Genomic DNA, 18449 nt, shown 5'->3' on the forward strand with positions numbered 1-18449 from the left:
TGACATATTTCTGTGGTTTATTCTTTTGGGTTTTTTTCATTAAGTGGCTATCAGTACACAGCTATATGTAAATTTAACAAAGATAAACAAAAAAAAGAGAATATAATATTTTTCATGTTTAGTTGAATATTTTCAGTATTTAATTTTCAATTATTTGTCTTTCTTTAGACAGCTAATGTATTTTCAGTGTATTTTTTTAAGCTTTTGTCAATAATTTCTGTAGGGATTTTTTGTCCTGAATGGCATAACTTGAGAAAGACATGTTTTGAAGGGCAAAATCCTCCAAGTGTGTTTTGCAGTGTGTTGTTGTTTAGTTTTATTTAGTCAGTTGTTTTATTAATGTTAGTTAGGTTTGTTCCTTGTACTCCCCCATTTTTCCCCTCACAGTGGTTTGTTCCAAGTTGTTTACCCCGAGAGTTCCCGTCACTCGGATCCCCAGGTACCTGTCAATCTCCTCACCTCTCCCTGTTTTCTCCTTGTTTGGTCCCATCAGTCAGGGTTTGTTCGCTCCCTGTTGGTTGTTGATCCTGTAACTACCCCAGCTTCTTCAAGAAAGTTCTGTATCAATCACCCCACCTTAGCCTTTCTATTTGTCCCAGGACTTTGTGCCCACCTCTGTTATGTTACCGTTGGTTGTTATAATCGATGTCATCCCTCTCTTGTTTGTCCCCATTGGGCGAAACAGGTTTACACCCCTGTCTGCCCACTCTCTATTTAATCTGCTGCCATCCTTTGTTTCTCTGGCATTTGTCACTGCACCCACCTGGAGAGCACCTTTGTTCCTGCGCCGCCTGGGGGAATAAAGACTCTTTGGGCTCGCAAACAAGTGTGCTTCTCTCATCTCTTCATCTCTTCTCAGCATGTGAAGCTACCAAAGCTGTGTAACCCATGCCGCAGCACTCAGCACTACCAGGGTGGCAGATGCCATTCCCCTGGAGTGCCCGCTCACGTGGCGGCCACCCGGCCTCGCATGGGCAGAGCTAGCCAGCGCATCTCGTCTGCTTGAGGTCGTAGCAGGTAGCTGCCTCAGCAGTGCTGTTGTCTACATAAAATTAAATCTGTCATCTCATTCTTCAGTTACCTATTGTCATGATCACTGGTTGGAATTTTTCATTGGAAGACTAAAAATTATTATGTATTACTTTACAATTTTGCCATGTCACTTTTCCCTATCTTTAGTGTTTCCCTAATGTTAGATCTTTTTTAAAGGTTGAAAACTACCTCTTATCTTCCTCTTCCCTCTATGTAATGTGCCCTATTAACCCAATTGGTAAACAAGAGTAAGTGGCTCCATTTTGAATTTAAGGTCATTTTAAGGAATCTAGTCCTTGTTTTATTGACAAAAATTACAAAAAATGTTAGAATTGCCTTTAAAAATAATTTTTCCATCTAATTATACAGTTTATATATAGGAAGTATTTAGTATTGAAGTTATTGGATCCATAAACTCATTAATATCCAAGGGCTCAGTATTGGATCCTGTTTAATATCTTTATCAATGATCTGGACTAGGGAATTGGGTGCACCCTCAGTAAATTCACACATGACATCGAGTTGGTTGAGAGTGTTGATATTCTGGAGGACTTGGAGGCTCTGCAGAAGGACCTGGACAGGACAATCTGGTGGGCCAAGGCCAGCACTATGAGGTTCAACAAGGCCCTCTGCCAGGTCCTGCACTTGGATCACAAGGCAGTGCTACAGGCTGGGGCAGAGTGGATGGAAAACTGCCCAGCAGAAAAGGACCTGGGAGTGCTGGTCCACAGGCGGCTGAACATGAGCCAGGGTGTGCCCAGGTGGCCAAGGAGGCCAATGGCATCCTGGCCTGTGTCAGCAACAGTGGGGCCAGCAGGACCAGGGCAGTGATTCCCCTGCACTTGGCACTGATGAGGCCACAACTCAAATCTGGTGTTCAGTTTTGGCCCCTCACTAGAGGAAAGATATTGAGACAGTTTTCTTCAGCACAAATTCTTGGAAATGTTATGCAGATGTATACTTTAGCATTAACATTCAAGATGCTAATACATAGTAAGAGTACAGAATATGGTTGCTGCGTCTGAGAACAAGTCCAAGGAATGCCAAAGGGGAGCTTATTTTCTGTGTTACATGGGAGTGTTTCTACCATAAATTTTGACAACTCTTACAAAACTAGTCTTCCATAGATATCAGCACACATTAGTGTGAAATTGCAGACTAGTAAGTCCATTTTTAGCATGATTCACATGGCAGTAAGAGCACAGATATAGATTAACTTTAATGGTGCTTTTAAAAATATTAGAAAGCACTTACATAGGTTTTTACATGTGCGTTAGGGAATTAGATTTATTTGGTCTGACAAGTAGATAGGTGCCAAATGTAGCGAATAGTAGGTGTATAATATGTACAAAAATGATTACTTTCCCCTTTGGAATCCATTTTCCAAATATCCTGGAGACTAGTAAACAAAAAAGTCCCCTTAGATCATAATTTAAGCACATAATTTAACATATTTGAAGGCAGCTTGAAAGTTTTAAATTTTTATGGAAGCTGAGATCAAACTAGTTACAGAATAATCATGCAGTTCTCCATTTTACTTGCTTCTAAGACCATTATTTAAACCATCCTATGTTTTCAAGGCTAATAGTGATTAACTGATTAAATGCACTGCAAAAAGAAGCTATAGTTAAACCAGCTGATCATTATCTTAAAAAGTGCATAAAGAAACTCAGCAACTCCTAAAAAGCACAGTTGATTTCATAACCTCTACTTGTACTAGAAGATCCTTTTAAAATCTTGAAATCTCCAGAAATTTGTTTTGCTGGGTCTGGCAAATGGAGTGATGATATAATGGAGGGGAAAGGTACATACAATTTCCCTTTTTCTTTATCTTCTTTGTAAGCAATGTGAAGACAAATCTGAAACAGAAATACTTGGGTAAATGCATCAGCTCAACTGCAAATATTTGTCAGTTCTACTTCAGTGTGGCTCCAAATGACATCAAGACCTTGCTCTTCTCAGTGTAAATACACAAGAGGTGATGTAAGAAATGGCCCTGTCCCTAGATAATTGACATTTTACAGATAGGTTTGCAAACAAACACCACTTTCAGTGTCATTCTAACAGCAAGATGCTCTACTGAACCAGAGATTCCATTGCTGTACTGGCTTCATGTTGTGCCTGCTGGAATAACCCCCATTGAGATCCTATCTCTGGACTCCTCTGCATTTTACCCTAAGAAGAAAACAAGAGAAAACTTTCCCCGGACAAAAACTGCCCTGTGTTCTGGAACAGCTGTAATAACCCTTGTTGATCCTAGAATGGAGCAACTATTTTATGAGGAACATGTGAGAGACTTGGGGCTGTAGTCTGGAGGAGAGGAGACTCCATGAGACACTACTGTGGCCTTTCAGCACTTTGAGAGGGACTATGAAAAAGATGGGAAAAAGTTTTTTTCAGTGCCTGTTGTGCTAAGACAAGGGGTAATGGTTTTAATCTAAAAGAAGGTCAACTTAGGTAGTGGGTTTTTTGGGGGTTTTAGGGGGTTTTTGTTTGTTTGTTTTACAATTAGTGTGGTAAGACACTGGAACAAGTTGTCCAGACAGGTTGTGGATGCCCTATCCACATCCAGTGGAGGCATTCAAGGTCAGCTTGAATGAAGGTCTAACAAACCTGATCTAATTGAAGGTGTCCCTGCTCATCACAGAAGGTTTGGACTAGATAACCTTTAAAAGGCCCTTTCAATTCAAACTAGTTTATTATTCTAGGACACAACAATTTGTTCTAGAAGCTTTTTTTTTTTTTTTAAGTAGCTCATCAAATAGATTTTTTTCATCCGAAGATGAATCCTGCATTGATTTGTTTATATTTGTCATGAATACCTTCTTCTACTTCCAGGGAACAGAGACAATGGAGCATCTATTATTTTGCAATATCACCTGCTAAAAAGATTATTGAAAGTTTTATTTGTGTAATACAAATAGAAGTAAAAGCAGTGAATGGTTCATCAATAAGATTATACTAATCATCCTACAATCAGGAGCATAGCTCATTAAGTGTATAAAGATTAAGCACTTAGTAAAAGGTACATTCCTTAATTTTTTGCAGATGATAATGCATATTAAAAAAAATTTTTCTACATAAACAAGACAAAATCACATGTCACCTTACTAATTTTGTTTCTACATCTATAGTCTGAAGAATAATTTTAAGGGAATTCAAGCTATATATAGTCTGTAGATAAGATTTAATTTTAAATTGCTTTTAGTCTACTTATCTTCACAAGCACTAGAACAACTCTTATAATAATTATGAATTCAAATATACATCAAATGATATTTATGTACTTAATTTAAAAGATTTTTAAAAGCCAACACAGTTTAAAACCTGCATCCTAGTAAATGATGTCATCATGTGTCCATTCTAGTAATTTTTATAAGGCAGATGGTTTGTAAACTTACACTCCAGTATTCACGCTAAAATTGTAAAAGACAAGATGAAACATGATTTGAGTCCTACTGACCAGAAAAAACATACATACTGGGAATGGATTATTTCCAAGTTATACAACACAATTTAAAATCTATGGGACAAGTGCAAGGTTCACTTATTTCTTTTACAGTGGCAGCACTTACTTCAGAAAAGTGAACATAAAATGTGATTTGTTAAATCTGCACTGCTAGGATAGCATACCTGCTGTCACCAATTTGTAACCTGCTGTCATCAATTTGTTATCTATTTCTCCTAAGTTTAGGATCCTCTGCCAGCCCACGAAATATTTCCTTTTTTTTCCAAAGCAAATATATTCAATGCAATAGAACATTTTATCCTTCAACTCAAGCATTGGATAAATTGAAAGTAAAAATCCTCAAAAGCCAAATTACCAAAATAGTGTTTGTTTCCATTCTCAGCTTCATCTCATTCCATCCTTTTTTTTTTTTTTATCTTTTTTTTTTTTTTCTTTTTTTTTGCACTTTGCCATTATCTTGTGTCTTGCAGGTTGTTTTAAAAGCAATATCTCCTCTGAGAAGCATGCCAGGGAGTCCTTTATAGTATATGAAAAAAATCCTAACCAGCAGCTGAAAATATCTTTAGTTCGTGCCGTTATTTCAGTCTCATGATGTGATATTTAAACATTACAAAAAAAAAAAAAAAAAATTAGGTACTCAGTCTGATGGATCAGAATGGGGTTACAGTCAAAATTAATTCCTGATATGTTAGTTTGGAATAAATTTTTTTAACTACTTCAGTACTTGAAAGGCAGATCCTTAAATGGACAGTGGTTGCAACAGCAAACACAATCTTCATGTTATACACTGTGAAAAAAAAAAAAAAAGTAAAAGGTTTTGTGCAGGAGAGAAGGTCAAGCAATACTGAAAGAGGAGAGATATGCTTAACCCTGCCCTTACCCGGAAGAAAGAGGTGTGGCTTATGCCGCCTACCAGTGTCACGGGAGTGCAATTAAAATGTTTTCCCAGTTACAAAGTTTCCCTATATATGCCCTTGTGGCTTACATTTTTCTGAACTATGTATTTTTCACACTTTTAATGGTCTTTTTATTTAAAATATTGTCAGTTTGGGTTTTTATTTGCTGTTTTTGTTTGGGTTTAGTTTTGTGTTTGTTTGTTTGCTTGTTTGTGGGTGGGTTTTTTCTGTTTGTTATTTTTTGTTTATTTGCTTGTTTTATTTTGGCTGTTTCCCCAAAATATGGTACCAATTACAAAAGAAAAAGCTGGGTAATAGTAAAAGCAGATGTAGTGACATTTTTGTTAAAAACTGTAGCTTCGAGAAAAGGCCATAAATTAACTTATTAATAATAATTTTAAAAAAGATAAATTGATTAGCTTTATTAATTTTGATTTGAATGCACTTTTTCTGGCTTATATTCACACTTAGGTCAATACAATTCATCAAGGAAAAGGTAACAGCTCAAAAAAAAGAAAACCCTGCTCTAAAATTTGAAAATGGGTAGGAATTAAAACCACAAGTCTCCTCTAAGGTTATGACAGGTAGCATAGATATTTCATATGTACAATTTATAGCATGAGGAAATTCATCAGATGGTGTAGTTGCTTCAGTGGGAAATCTGCCCCCACATACAAGCTGGTAAAATCAGGACAAGCTGCTAAAGGTGCTTCTTTCCAATAAGTCATAGCATCACATCAGCCACCCTGGGAAAGATTTTTGCCTCTGTACAAAGAACTTAATTTTATTACTGCCAGATTATAAAAATAAAAATGCCTCTGTTGTTTTTGTGCCCAACTTACCTCCTACAAGACAGTTTATTTCACTGGTGTCACAGATTTCTTTCTTGTCCAAGTGGATAATGCCTTTATTTGCCTGGGTAGAATAGAAGGAAGTGTATGGAAAGGACATGCTGGTAATTTTCCAAACCAAGACATATCATAAGGAAGACTTCCTTAATTTGTATGCTAATTATGCTAATTATTTTTATTGTGGAAAAACATTTGTCAGATGCCTGTGGTGACAGAATAGAAGAAAGGACCTGTGAAGATGACATGCAGCAAGAAAGAAGAACGAAGTGGAACATAAACTGGCAATAGCAGCTGAAGATATGGAGCACCCAAAAACTGTAGAGCACGAAAAAATGGACAAGATTTATGTCTTTCTTTCAGCCATTTTATGGCCTATTTTTGCTATTGTCATACACCATACACAAGAGAGTATCAGCAGCAAGTAACAGAAAGCATTTGATACTTTATCCATCTTGTACTCACTTCATGCTTTGCTATCAGTTACATGATTACATCAGCATGTCTGTCACCATTCCATACATTCAAAAGGCTATTTCTGCCTTAAAACTGATGAAGGCAGGTTAGATTCTCCCGCAACTGAATCAGTTCTCTGTGGGTAAAATGGGCAATGGGACATATCTCTCCCTCACACACACCTATTACTGTCATTACCTATCAGTAATTACCTATTACAGTGCTAGTTATACTTGCACAATGCTACAAAATATATATACTTATTTTAAGTAAAATGGCTGTAATTTTGACAGAACAGTTATTTTTATGTGTGTTTATTATCCGCATTACATATACAATCTTTCCACAATGCACAATGGTATGTCACTGAACGTTTTTTAATTCTTTTGGCATAAAACTAGCTGGCCATGGTCTTGCCATATATATTTACCACAAGTTATAGAGCAGTTTATTAGTTAGCAAGAACTTAGGATGATCTGAAATGCTGGGTTCTATCTTCAGGTTATAGAAAAAAAATCCCCTGAAGTTGTTAGTAGGAACATTAGCTTATAGAACAATAGTCTTAAAAACTATTTGGTACAATGAGTGAGATGATAGTTTTTCAGTAAAGGAGGGTAAGGGATGTCACTCAGAAGCTAAGTGGCCCCCCAGACGGCCACTTACTGCAGTTCCCCAAGCACTCACTGGTATTGGGGGGAGCAATACTAGCATTCAAAGCAAATATTTCATGCAAATTATAGATCCTGAAGGTCCTGTAGGTCCTGCTACTATTAAGCCTCTTGTTTTGCAAATCCCCATGGTATTATTGGGACCATGACATGCCGTCACAGATGGGAGTCAGAATTGGGTCTGATTTTTCGTAGGGGTCACTGATTTGTGCACTACCCTGAAATTGACCTGGAAAATTAATGAGCCGGTATGGGTAGGTCAGTGGCCCCTGAAAGCTGAAAAAGTGCACGCCTTACAAAACCTGGTTAATGAACAATTGCAAGCAGGACGTATTGTCCCCTCCACAAGCCAGTGGAACTCTCCTGTATTTGTCATTCAGAAAAGAAGTGGTAAGTGGCATTTGCTGCATGATCTCAGAGAAACAAATGCAGCCATGGAAGACATGGGAGTCCTGCAGCAAGGCCTCCCATCACCTACCATGATTCCTCAAAATTGGCATTTGACAATCATTGATTTGAAAGATTGTTTTTTCACAATTCCTCTGTACCCAGAGGAAGCACCAAAATTTGCCTTTTCAGTGCCCAGTTTAAATATGCAAGAACCTTTGCAAAGATTCCACTGGGCAGTTTTACCCCTCAAGCCTGCAGATGTGAATTTCAGAAGGTAAATATATCACATTGGTAATATGGACATGTACTTAATTAACATGAAAATTGTACAACTCACCTTTATTTTTTGTATGTGCATATGTACATAATAAAAGCACCTTTTGTTTTAGTTTTTTTTTTTTTTTTTTTAAACGGACTCTTCAACAAAACACCTTTTAAAAATTTTATTTTTAAATATAATTTTTCACTGGACTAGACAGAAATATTTGCATACCTATTCAATATAGTTTACCCAGAAAATTCATAACTGGGATGCTGCATCTCATTGCAAGTCTATTTCTACAAGCAGATGATGTCATTATGTAGAAAATACTGTGCAAAATTATAATATGTATTGGCTACATTTAGTATAAACTATAATAGTAGATGGTAGAGATTTTGAGCCTTAGGCCATAAAATTCAACAAATGCAATCATTCTTCTGGTAACACTAACATTAACTCAGTTTTGGAAAGCTGAGTAACTGGGCACACTGGTCAACTCTTAAAATTCAGTATATTTTGACAGTCACCACATAATTGAATCTGAAATGTTTCATTTATTCTCCATTCTGCATGGATGAAATGTCAAATCAGAATGACTTAACTGTGCATAAATTCTGACATTTTAGGGAGAATGACTATGGAAAAGTCTCATTTAACTATATGGTATATTTCAAGTTTGGTAGTAGCCTCTTCTAGGTTTGACTACAGACCTGTGGATGGAGTAATGCCACAGCAGCAGATCAGTTGGTGGAAAAGGTGAGGAGACAGGGCATCCCAATAAATTCACTGAAAATATTCCCCAAAAGGCAAAGTTTAATTGCTAGGTTGTTCTCTTGGAAGAACTTACCTCCTTTTCATACAGTCAGCCAGAAATGTAAAAGGTCACAAGTTCATAGAGAAGTGTGACTAGATTCCCTTTACTGCTACCATGGCATTTGGAGTCAGTTGTTTAAAATAATGAATAATAAATAATAAATAATAAATAATAAATAATAAATAATCTTCATGTCTGGACATGAAGATGGACACCTGCTAGGATGTGTACAAAAGGCACACTCACGGTGAAGAGCTCATAGGAGAACTGCTTACCTCCTAGTTCTTTACTGGTGGCTTCAATTCCCACACTTGGACCATGTATGGGTGTCAAATGAGGGAACTGCCAGGACAAAAGAGCTGCAAAGAGATATAAAGATCAGAGCTAGGAAAAATACATATTCCTACCTCTTCCTTCTTACTTGACAGAAAACCTGTGCTAAACAGAATTGCATGAGATGAAAAGAGAGTAGACAGAAGAAAAAAATACCTCTGGACACAGCAGAGAGATTATTGTCAGGGATATGTCTATTCCAAAATGAGGACTGAAATGTGACCATGAAGGGGGCATATGTCACTGCAGTAAGGCAAATATATTTGAACATTTCCAAACATATGACCAGATAACTGGTAAACAGCTAAATATTTAAAAATAATCAAATGGCTAACTAAGGAATAAAAGGTGGAGAGTAAAAAAGTAAACATGTCCTTTTTACAAAGTGGTTTTAGTTATTTATTTAGTTATACATTTCACAAGGCTGTGAGTTCTCTGAAACACAGCAATGTGAGTTAGATGAGAGCCTACCTGGGCACTGTCAGGAGAAACCTGTGTTTTGGCAGTATCCAGCAGGTAAACAAAGGGAAGGCACTAGCACTGTATGAACTGGCTGTAACCTTTGGCAGCTGGTTGTGCAGAGATGGGCCCAGCAGCACCAATGCCACCCCCCCACCCCCAGACACTGCTTGCTGTGATTCAGTGCACTTACTGCAGTCATCCCTGTGTCTCAGAATGCATTAGCTGGAAGAATAGGATTTGACTCTATGACTAAGATATTTATAGTCCTGTCAAAACCCTGATTTTTTTTTTTTTTTTTTTTTTTTTTTTTTTGTACTATTACGAAGAAGTAAGTATCCTTTGGGAGGGTAGAGTGCTCTATATGAAAATTATTAACTCAACAGAAAGATGCAGCAATGAAAAATGGGCAGTGAAGAGGAATTATACTGGTGAATCATAGCTTTTTGTGGTGGAAACTGATAGCTGTCAGGTTGGTCAGTGATGATAACAATGGCCACAGGTCTATGTAAAGGACTCCCAGAGCTTGCATCACTCTCAGTATCTCAGTGACTTGACAAGTATGTGGTCTTTGATACCTCCCCACGTACGACTCTGGAGGTAATTGAACAACTTATTTGAAATATCAGTCTTTGGTGAACAGTGGGAATTATTCAGGTGGCCTAGAGAAAGAGAAGTTTTTATTTAAGCTTTCCAGATTCCTGACATAGTCCATCAAAGTTACCCTAATTTTTAACTGTCAATATATTTTAAATGTTTTATTTCACTCATATTCCTATACACAAATGAAAAACTAAAAATATTTTAATTACTCTACTTGCGAAAAATAGGCAAGACAGCATATATTTTATCTTTCTTCCTTTAACAGTATCATATTCCCAATGATCACTTTCCTATCTAATTTTTCTCAGCTTAGTAATAAAACAACAATTAACTTGCATAGTTATGAAAAATGCTGTTGGGGCCCCAATTCCACTAAGGGGTTTTCAGCTGACTAGCCCCACCGGGGGTCCCCATATGCACCCCTGGACACCCAGTCCCTTCCAGAGCTCTGCTACAGGCATTTCTGTCCTTTACCCAGTCTCCAGTCTTTTCTGCCCTTGTCCTGTCCTCAGACCTCTGGTGTAGACCCGTTTCCTGCTGGTAGTTGAGGGACTGGAGTCCCTAGAAGGATCCAGAGCTCAACTCTACCTTGCCTGGGAGAGTCTGGGCCTGTCAGCAGACCTTGCTGATGGCACGGTGCCCTGCCCACTCTGCTCAGCCCCACTGAGGAGCTGTGTGCTGGCCCGCAGGAGCACTGCCTCTGCTGTCCTTACTTCATCTCCAGGCTTGTATTCCCTCATGGAACAGCCCCATGCTTGCTGCACCTTGGCAAGGTTTTAGGCATGACAAAAAAGTAGTCTGCTGCTCTGCTGTGTTGTGCTGTTGAATTGATCTAATTTCAGTGCAAGTTAACTATGGGTTACTTTAAGTATTAGAAAATACTACATAAAATATCTATTATACTCCCATCTTTCACGTATAAGTACTTGGAATTAAACACAGTAGTAGCTTAGGGAATGACATGGATTTTGTGAAACAGCATCTTTTTTAGATATTTAGTTTTGAATGAGGGGTACCAAATACAAATTTATACAAAATGCAGAAGTCCAAGAAAGTTTCTGCATAATGAAGGTTAAAGAAAATATGCTGATTTGTGCAACAGAACTGTAATAATTCTTATAGCAATGCAAGTAAAATCTTCTTGGGGGTGTCTTCAGGAGTCACAGAATATTGTCTATGCTGTGGTATTTTATTATGTATCAGGAATTCTTGATGCAAAATGATGGTGTAGGAAAGACAAAAGACCTGAGAGACTCCTTTAAAGAAAGAACACATAAAATCAAAATAGAAGCGGACATATTGCTTGAGAAAGCAGGGGCCAGCTGAACTTTTAGGGATTCTGGAAATACAGCATTCCATCCTGGTGGTTCCAATACAGGGTTAGTGCTCACAGAAGTGAATTCAGCAGAGGACCCCAAGCTGGCCAGGGGCTGGAGAAGTTTTTCTGCCAGCTGGGCTGAAGAGTTGGGCTTGTCCAGCATGGAAGAGAGTTTCAGGGGGACCTAAAAGCAGCCCTTCAGCATCTACATGTGGTGATCAAGAAAACAGAAAGATATACTGTGAAGAAAGTTAATTCTACCCCGGACAAAGCCAGCACACTACTGCTTGCAGAAGTTTCCTTTCCTTAGGTGCTAAAAGCTGGAGCGCTAGTGAAAAATGTAGCAGAGAATTGGGGAAGGCTGAAAGTCAAAAATTGTGAAGAGAGATAGTCAGGTCAGATGCAAGGAAAATGTGGTCCCTCCTGAGGACAGCCAAGCTGCATAACAGACTGCCCAGAGAGGTTGGCAATTTTTGAGATTGCCCTGAGCAATCTGGTCTGATCTCAGAGCTGGACATGCTGTGAGCAGGAGATTGGCCTGAAGACTTCCTGGGGTTCCATCCAACCTGGACACTGCTTTGATCACTCCTCATTTAATGCAGTAATAATGGTAGAGTTGGAAATATGGTTCATAATATATTGAACAAATTCATAATTATATGGCTTATATAAATCAATAAGGTGGATGTAAGTATCAGAGAAATGTTTCATTTCCAACAGAACTGACCAATGTTGCTTTAAGCCTATTAGTCTAACACAGGGACAGAGAATGGGCAGGAAGGAGATCGAATGAAAAACTAAGTACACACTCAAAATCACAGCTGGATAAAAAAAAAAAAAGTCTATCCTTGTTTTTTTTGCTGGGGAAAATTTAAAAATAGTTAAAAATAAAAAATTTGAAGTCTAAGGAGAGTACTTTTCAAGACAGATAAAATATGACTTGGAATTTTCAAAAGTCATATCCTAGATTTAAAGTGAAGTGTCTGCAGTGTCATTTTAGGTTTAAAGAACTAGAGAATATTTTTTTTTTTTTTTTTTCAGAAAAGGGGTGCTTTACACATAACAAGCAGAGTGTGACAGTCTAACACTTGAAATTTCTAAGCAAATATTTCCTAAGGATTATGCCAGGGATAGCAATCAAACAATATTACTCTCCCTATAAACATTAGATATATATTTAATATATTTATAGATGTAGTGGTCTCTAAAACAGGGTTTGGGCATTAAAAAAACTTGCAGCAGTTTGTTCACTCACGACTTCTAAAAGATGGAAAGTTTTTCTTTTCCTCAGTGCCCCCAAAAAGCATTAACCTGCTGCTCTGGGTGACTTTCTAAAGCTTATAATTGGCCCATTCCCAGGAGCTGGTCAGCAATCACAGAATCCACGCAGAGGGAGGTCAGGGAGCCAAGTCCATGTCTCAAAAGCACACGTTCGAGAAACCCAGTTCCCTTTTTAAAATAACAAACCGGCAATTAAAGCCGTGCGAGCAGTTTGACGCCGTCCTCTCGGGAAGGCCTCACGCCCCGCTCGGCCCCGCGCGGTGCAGGGCGGCGCGAGCGCCAGGGGGCGCTGCAGCCCCGCGCATGAGGCGCGGCCGAGCCCCGCCCGCGGCCCGCGCGGCACCGCGCACCGCCCGCTGCTCCGGACAGCACCGCACGGACACACGGACACAAACACACAGGTAGACACACAGACACACGGACACGGATACGGACACGGACACACAGAGACACGGACACACATGCACACAGACACACGGACACACGGACACACGGACACACAGACACACGGGCACACAGACACACGGACACACAGACACACAGACACACGGACACACGGACACACGGACACACAGACACACATGCACACAGACACACACACACAGACACACAGACACACGGACACACGGACACACAGACACACGGACACGGACACGGACACACAGAGACACGGACACACGGACACACAGACACACGGACACACAGGCACGCACAGACATACACAGACGGACAGGCACACACACAGACACCGACACGGACACACAGACAGACAGACACACACAGACACACAGACACACGAAAACACAGACATACACAAACAGGCACACACACAGACACCGACACGGACACACAGACACACAGACACACAGGCACACAGATACACACAGGCACACACACAGACACAGACACACGGACACAGACACACAGAGACACAGAGACAGACGGACGCACACACAGACACACAGACACAGGGACACAAACACACAGACACACGCAGAACACTCTGACTCCTCACACCGGCAGCAGTGGAGGGTGGGGGGAGAAGAAAAAGCACTCTGAAATCTTTCTTTTTGCAGAATCTGCCCTCGAGCTTATTGCAGCTTTCTTGTCCTCCCAGCGCTCATGCCTGATGCAATTTAAGAGGCAGAATTAAGTTCAAGGCTTTTACTGTAGCTACCGCCATTAAATGGTGCAAGCTTTTCTGGAACAGGACAAAGACAAAAATTGACTTTGTCTCTTGATTTATTTCTGTCTTGATTTTAAAAATAATGTCATATTTTATTTTGGCAATGGAGTGCCATCTTTTCTGATGAGAGCACAAAGTAATATATTTTTTTTAAAGTGCCATTTGAGTGAGTGTATCATTTGGGTTACTTTCTATCTTAAGACTTTGTTAATGTAAAAAGCAAATCCTGTGCAGAAGCTGAATTGGTATGATTGACAAAAAAGCTGCTGTATTACAATCCTTTAAAAAAAACAAAACAAAACAAAACAAAAAACAACCTTTTTTGCAAGTACACTGCCTCCCAAAGAGGCATTGCATTTGCAAACAACTCGCAATTGCACCCCTGAAAATAAATTGCCAATCCAGATATTCTGTTTCTTCAAACAACAGTGTATTTATTCAGTTCACAAATAGTATCACAAATTTCCTGGTGACTGTGAAACAGTAGGAGATCATCAGGATACAGAATTTGTGGCAATATTCTTTTTTTTTCCATTTTTTTCTTCATGCCAGGAGTCTTCATTTTCTTCCAAGTTTGCCTCACTGCTGTAAGATGCAACATAAGCAGCAGACATACAGTGCGGCATATTCCAGTTTGAATTTTGTATGATTCAGATTTTCATGGTTTGTTCAAACACACTGTGTTGGAAAGAATGGACATTAAACTCCCACGGCTTTCGAGCAGCTCTGTACAAATTTCTTTATTCAGATCAGTAAAATAAATTAGGCTCAGTCCTGATATGTAACAATGCAGATTAATATAAAAATCAAGATTTCATCCAACCTGCCTTCCCTTTACTTGTCTTCAGCTACCCAAATGCAGTGTCAGTACATCTGCTTGTGGATTGTCTGATTCAATTTTGCAGCTTCAGTGCCTAGAGAAAGCTAATTATCCACTTGAAACTCTGTACCCCACTGAGGTGGTGCCAAGAAAGCAGAGATCTATGACACTGGTTCCACAGCCATACCATCTTGCCATGCACAAATCAAAAAGTCAGTCTTAGAGTACCTGCTGGTGTTCACCCACGCTCAGAGCAGAGAACACAAATGCTTGCTGAATGCTATGTACTAACAAATGGAGGTGAGTGCTATCTCTGATCCCAGAGTAATTATAGTGCTCTTTTTTGATTTAAGATCAGAACTGAAAACTGATTGATTAATGCACGTATTCCCTTAGCATTTAAACATAGTCATTTCCTGTGTGCTAGCACACAGTAATAAGTGTTAGGAAGTCAATGTAGTCTTTCAGAAAGGAGATGTAACTACCATCCTTGACTTACAGTAGTTATGAGAAATTATTCAAGCTTATTTGACAGACTACTTAGATGAAAAAATACTGTCTTCACCTTCTGTGTTCAACTGAACATTCATGGGCTAATGAATACATATTCCTTCATTTATATGAAACTTTGAATGTAGGCCTGTATACCTGGGAAAACAAAGTGCCTAAGAGAGGAAACGTGATATACAATAACTTAAAGGAGAACGGCACTGAGAGTTGTAAAATCACAGAAATTAGACCCAGAAAGGATGGTGAGTTATTTATCCTTTTCCACTTGATAAATGTTTACATCTAAGAAAGAAAATTTGCTCTGGGTGCCAGCTTGAAAGATTTTTGGTGGAATGATCAAGGAAACTGTTGTTTGCTTTCTGCAGTGGTTCAGAAGCTGCCTCATTCTTTGATAGTAAACAGATGACATCAAAGACATCTGACTCCATCACCACCTTCCTCCTCACAGAATCAATACACAGTGCCCTGAGCTTTGACCAATTACTCTGGTCAAAGACAGTAAATTTACTCTGTGAAACTTCATCTTTACCTTGATTCCACCAGATGACTATTTCACTATTTTTCTGCCAGACAAAGGTGACTGGTCATCTTCACATCTCAGGAGAGATGTCATAGTTGCCAGTCATGGATAAATGAAAACTACAGGGTAGTGATAATTCCTGGCATTAACTAGATCCTGGCTTTGGAGCAAAATCCTTCAACTCTATCTGTCTTGCACCATCAACAGATTAGAACTGAACTATACTTTATAATGTAATATGCAAGGATTTACTTGATGCTACTGCTTTTAGATAAGGTGACTTCTATTTCTGTAAAGAGTATGCCTCCACTAGCAATTCCAGTGGAAAGTGTTAGTATGCCTCTTCATATTATAATATGTGAAATTTGTGAAACTAGTATTATGAGAATATTTCATATATGAGAAATATGTGAAGCTAGTATTCCACATGTGTTAAAAGCAGATAGCAGATGGGAAAATTTCTATCATGATTTTAATGAAAACTAGGGGAGTTAATTCTGCCTTGTCTAAAAAAAAAAAAAAAAGGAAAAAATGCTCTTTGTTAAATAATAACTTTTCTTGATTCCATAAGACTTGCTTTAAAATTAATTATTAGTTTGACAACAATCTCCTGTTTCTGTGTACACTTCTTTTTCAACAAAGCAGTTACTTGTACCAGTAATGTGCTAACCTGGTGCAGGTGGCTCAGTTTTTCATCTCCGTATTGCTTGTATAACTTCTTTCTCCTGACATAGCTGCAGTTTGGAAAATACTGGTTCATTAACTCTCCACCTCTTTTGAATATGACAGTTCCACAAGGTATCCTCATGATCTTACAGCTGTTATAATCCTTTGACTGCTGCTTTCACAGATTCATGCTCTTAAATATAGCCTACAGTAGGTGTTGTTCCTATACCCCACAACTGCATGTGTGTTATAAGAGCCCGGCAATACCTTCTGCCATATGGAGCACTGCAAGCTGTTCATGAGCAGCACTGCTGTCCGTGAAAAATCGTTTCAAAGATGCATTCTTTTGAACATATATTAAATGTTCTAGGACAGGAAAAGCATCAGATTAGAATTTCAAATTGTGGAATTGAACTGATGTACCCCAGTGGGGCATCAAATGCTGTGGGCTTTTCTTTTGTTTGTTTTTTAACATGTATATATTCCCAATTACCTAGCAACCAAGATAAACTTACCGGAGTGTTCAGTGTCTAATAAAACTTGCAACTTCCATTACTGCCAGGAAGAAACATGGTTCTCAACTACAGTAGATCCTGGTATAAGCTGCACAGAAAATTCCTCCTTTATATTTTTTTCTAATCTGCAAAGTCTTACATCACAAAAAGTGATATTATGATTCCAAACATAAATGTAAAAATCAGCAAGCAAATTCTAAAATGATACTGGTCTTAGTCTTCTATACTTTATGTCAGAATCAAAAGCATGGTGTTGAGGGAAAAATGGTGGGAGAGCATTCTGTAATTAATTATTAATATGATTTAAATAATGGTGACTCATGTTCTAAAATCATGTTAAAATTGTCAAATTTTAGCTTCAGGGGAGCTATTGTTTCACCTTTATTATGTATGGGCTGCCTTTCTTTTTCTTTGCTCCTATAGTATATCTTGTTTCCTTTTCTGTCTTATTTCATTTTTATGTGTGTGCAGCAAAATGAGTATAGAGGATCCAGAGATAATTATATCTTCATTAATATTAAAAAGACTAAACAGTAATAAACAGAAAATCAGGAGGATTAAATGAGAGGAAAGATAAAAAGACAATCAAATGTGTATTTTTCTAAGAAAAAATGCATGCCCAGTGGAAAAATCAATAATTACATAGAATTTAATCTTATGGTGTTATGCAAATTAGGGGAAAAAAATCTTAAGCTATATAAATTAACAAGAAAGACCAGGTGTTGAGCACTAAATAGCTAAGTCCAAAGGAACTGTGCTGATACATGCTGCAAATATCGCTGAAATTTATTTTCACAGACGTATATAATTTAATTTGGTAATTAGGAAGGGCATTTGCATCGATCTGTCAGTTGCCATTGGCACAGACAGATTTTGTGATGCAGAGGGCTAAAGTTGCTTTTATTGTTGATTCTGAAAATGTGGTCTGTGTGCTAGTGAGTTGTCTGCAAGGTCGTAGTAAGTGGTCTGTATTTATTCTGTGCATGCTACTCTTCAAGAAACTTTAAAGCTGCAATTGATGCCTGTCATTTTTCAGAAAGTTTTACTGATCTAGCCTTATTTCTTTTGCATATCCTGAGCCATGATATTTCACTGACATTCATTACTTGACATGTTGTGTTAATGCATATCCTTTAAAAAGACAACAATTTTGGTTTTGAAAACTTAAACTGAAGGGCAACCATCATATCCCAAAGTCATTTGATTCAGTGTTTAATTATCCCCACAAGTAGGAACAAATCACCAAGGAAATAAACCTATGCTGTGCAGGAAGTCTATTGTGTATGTGATGAAAGGCATTACTCCCTGAGGAAATAAAGTGATCTAAGGAGAAATAAATGGAAGATGATATCTGCTTTATACAAAGTTCTTGTTCATTGGTACTTACTGATCCATGACATGTT

The 18449-nt window shown here is 38.3% G+C and overlaps 1 long non-coding RNA gene across 4 annotated transcripts; it reads right to left on the reverse strand.

Annotated features, from left to right (window-relative positions):
• Positions 1-1061: 1061 nt before the first annotated feature.
• LOC128806310 (uncharacterized) lies at positions 1062-13093 on the reverse strand. 4 transcript variants are annotated; one of them, XR_008436779.1, is made up of 4 exons: positions 13016-13093; positions 9111-9194; positions 6240-6312; positions 1062-2891 (listed from the first exon to the last, which is right to left on the reverse strand). It is a non-coding gene; the product is annotated as an uncharacterized LOC128806310 (long non-coding RNA). The 4 variants fall into 4 exon arrangements; XR_008436776.1 differs by having other exon boundaries at positions 12860-13087; XR_008436780.1 differs by lacking the exon at positions 13016-13093 and adding an exon at positions 9325-9378.
• Positions 13094-18449: the final 5356 nt, after the last annotated feature.

The sequence above is a fragment of the Vidua macroura genome, chromosome 4 (assembly GCF_024509145.1).
Source record: "Vidua macroura isolate BioBank_ID:100142 chromosome 4, ASM2450914v1, whole genome shotgun sequence".
Lineage (NCBI taxonomy): Eukaryota > Metazoa > Chordata > Aves > Passeriformes > Viduidae > Vidua > Vidua macroura.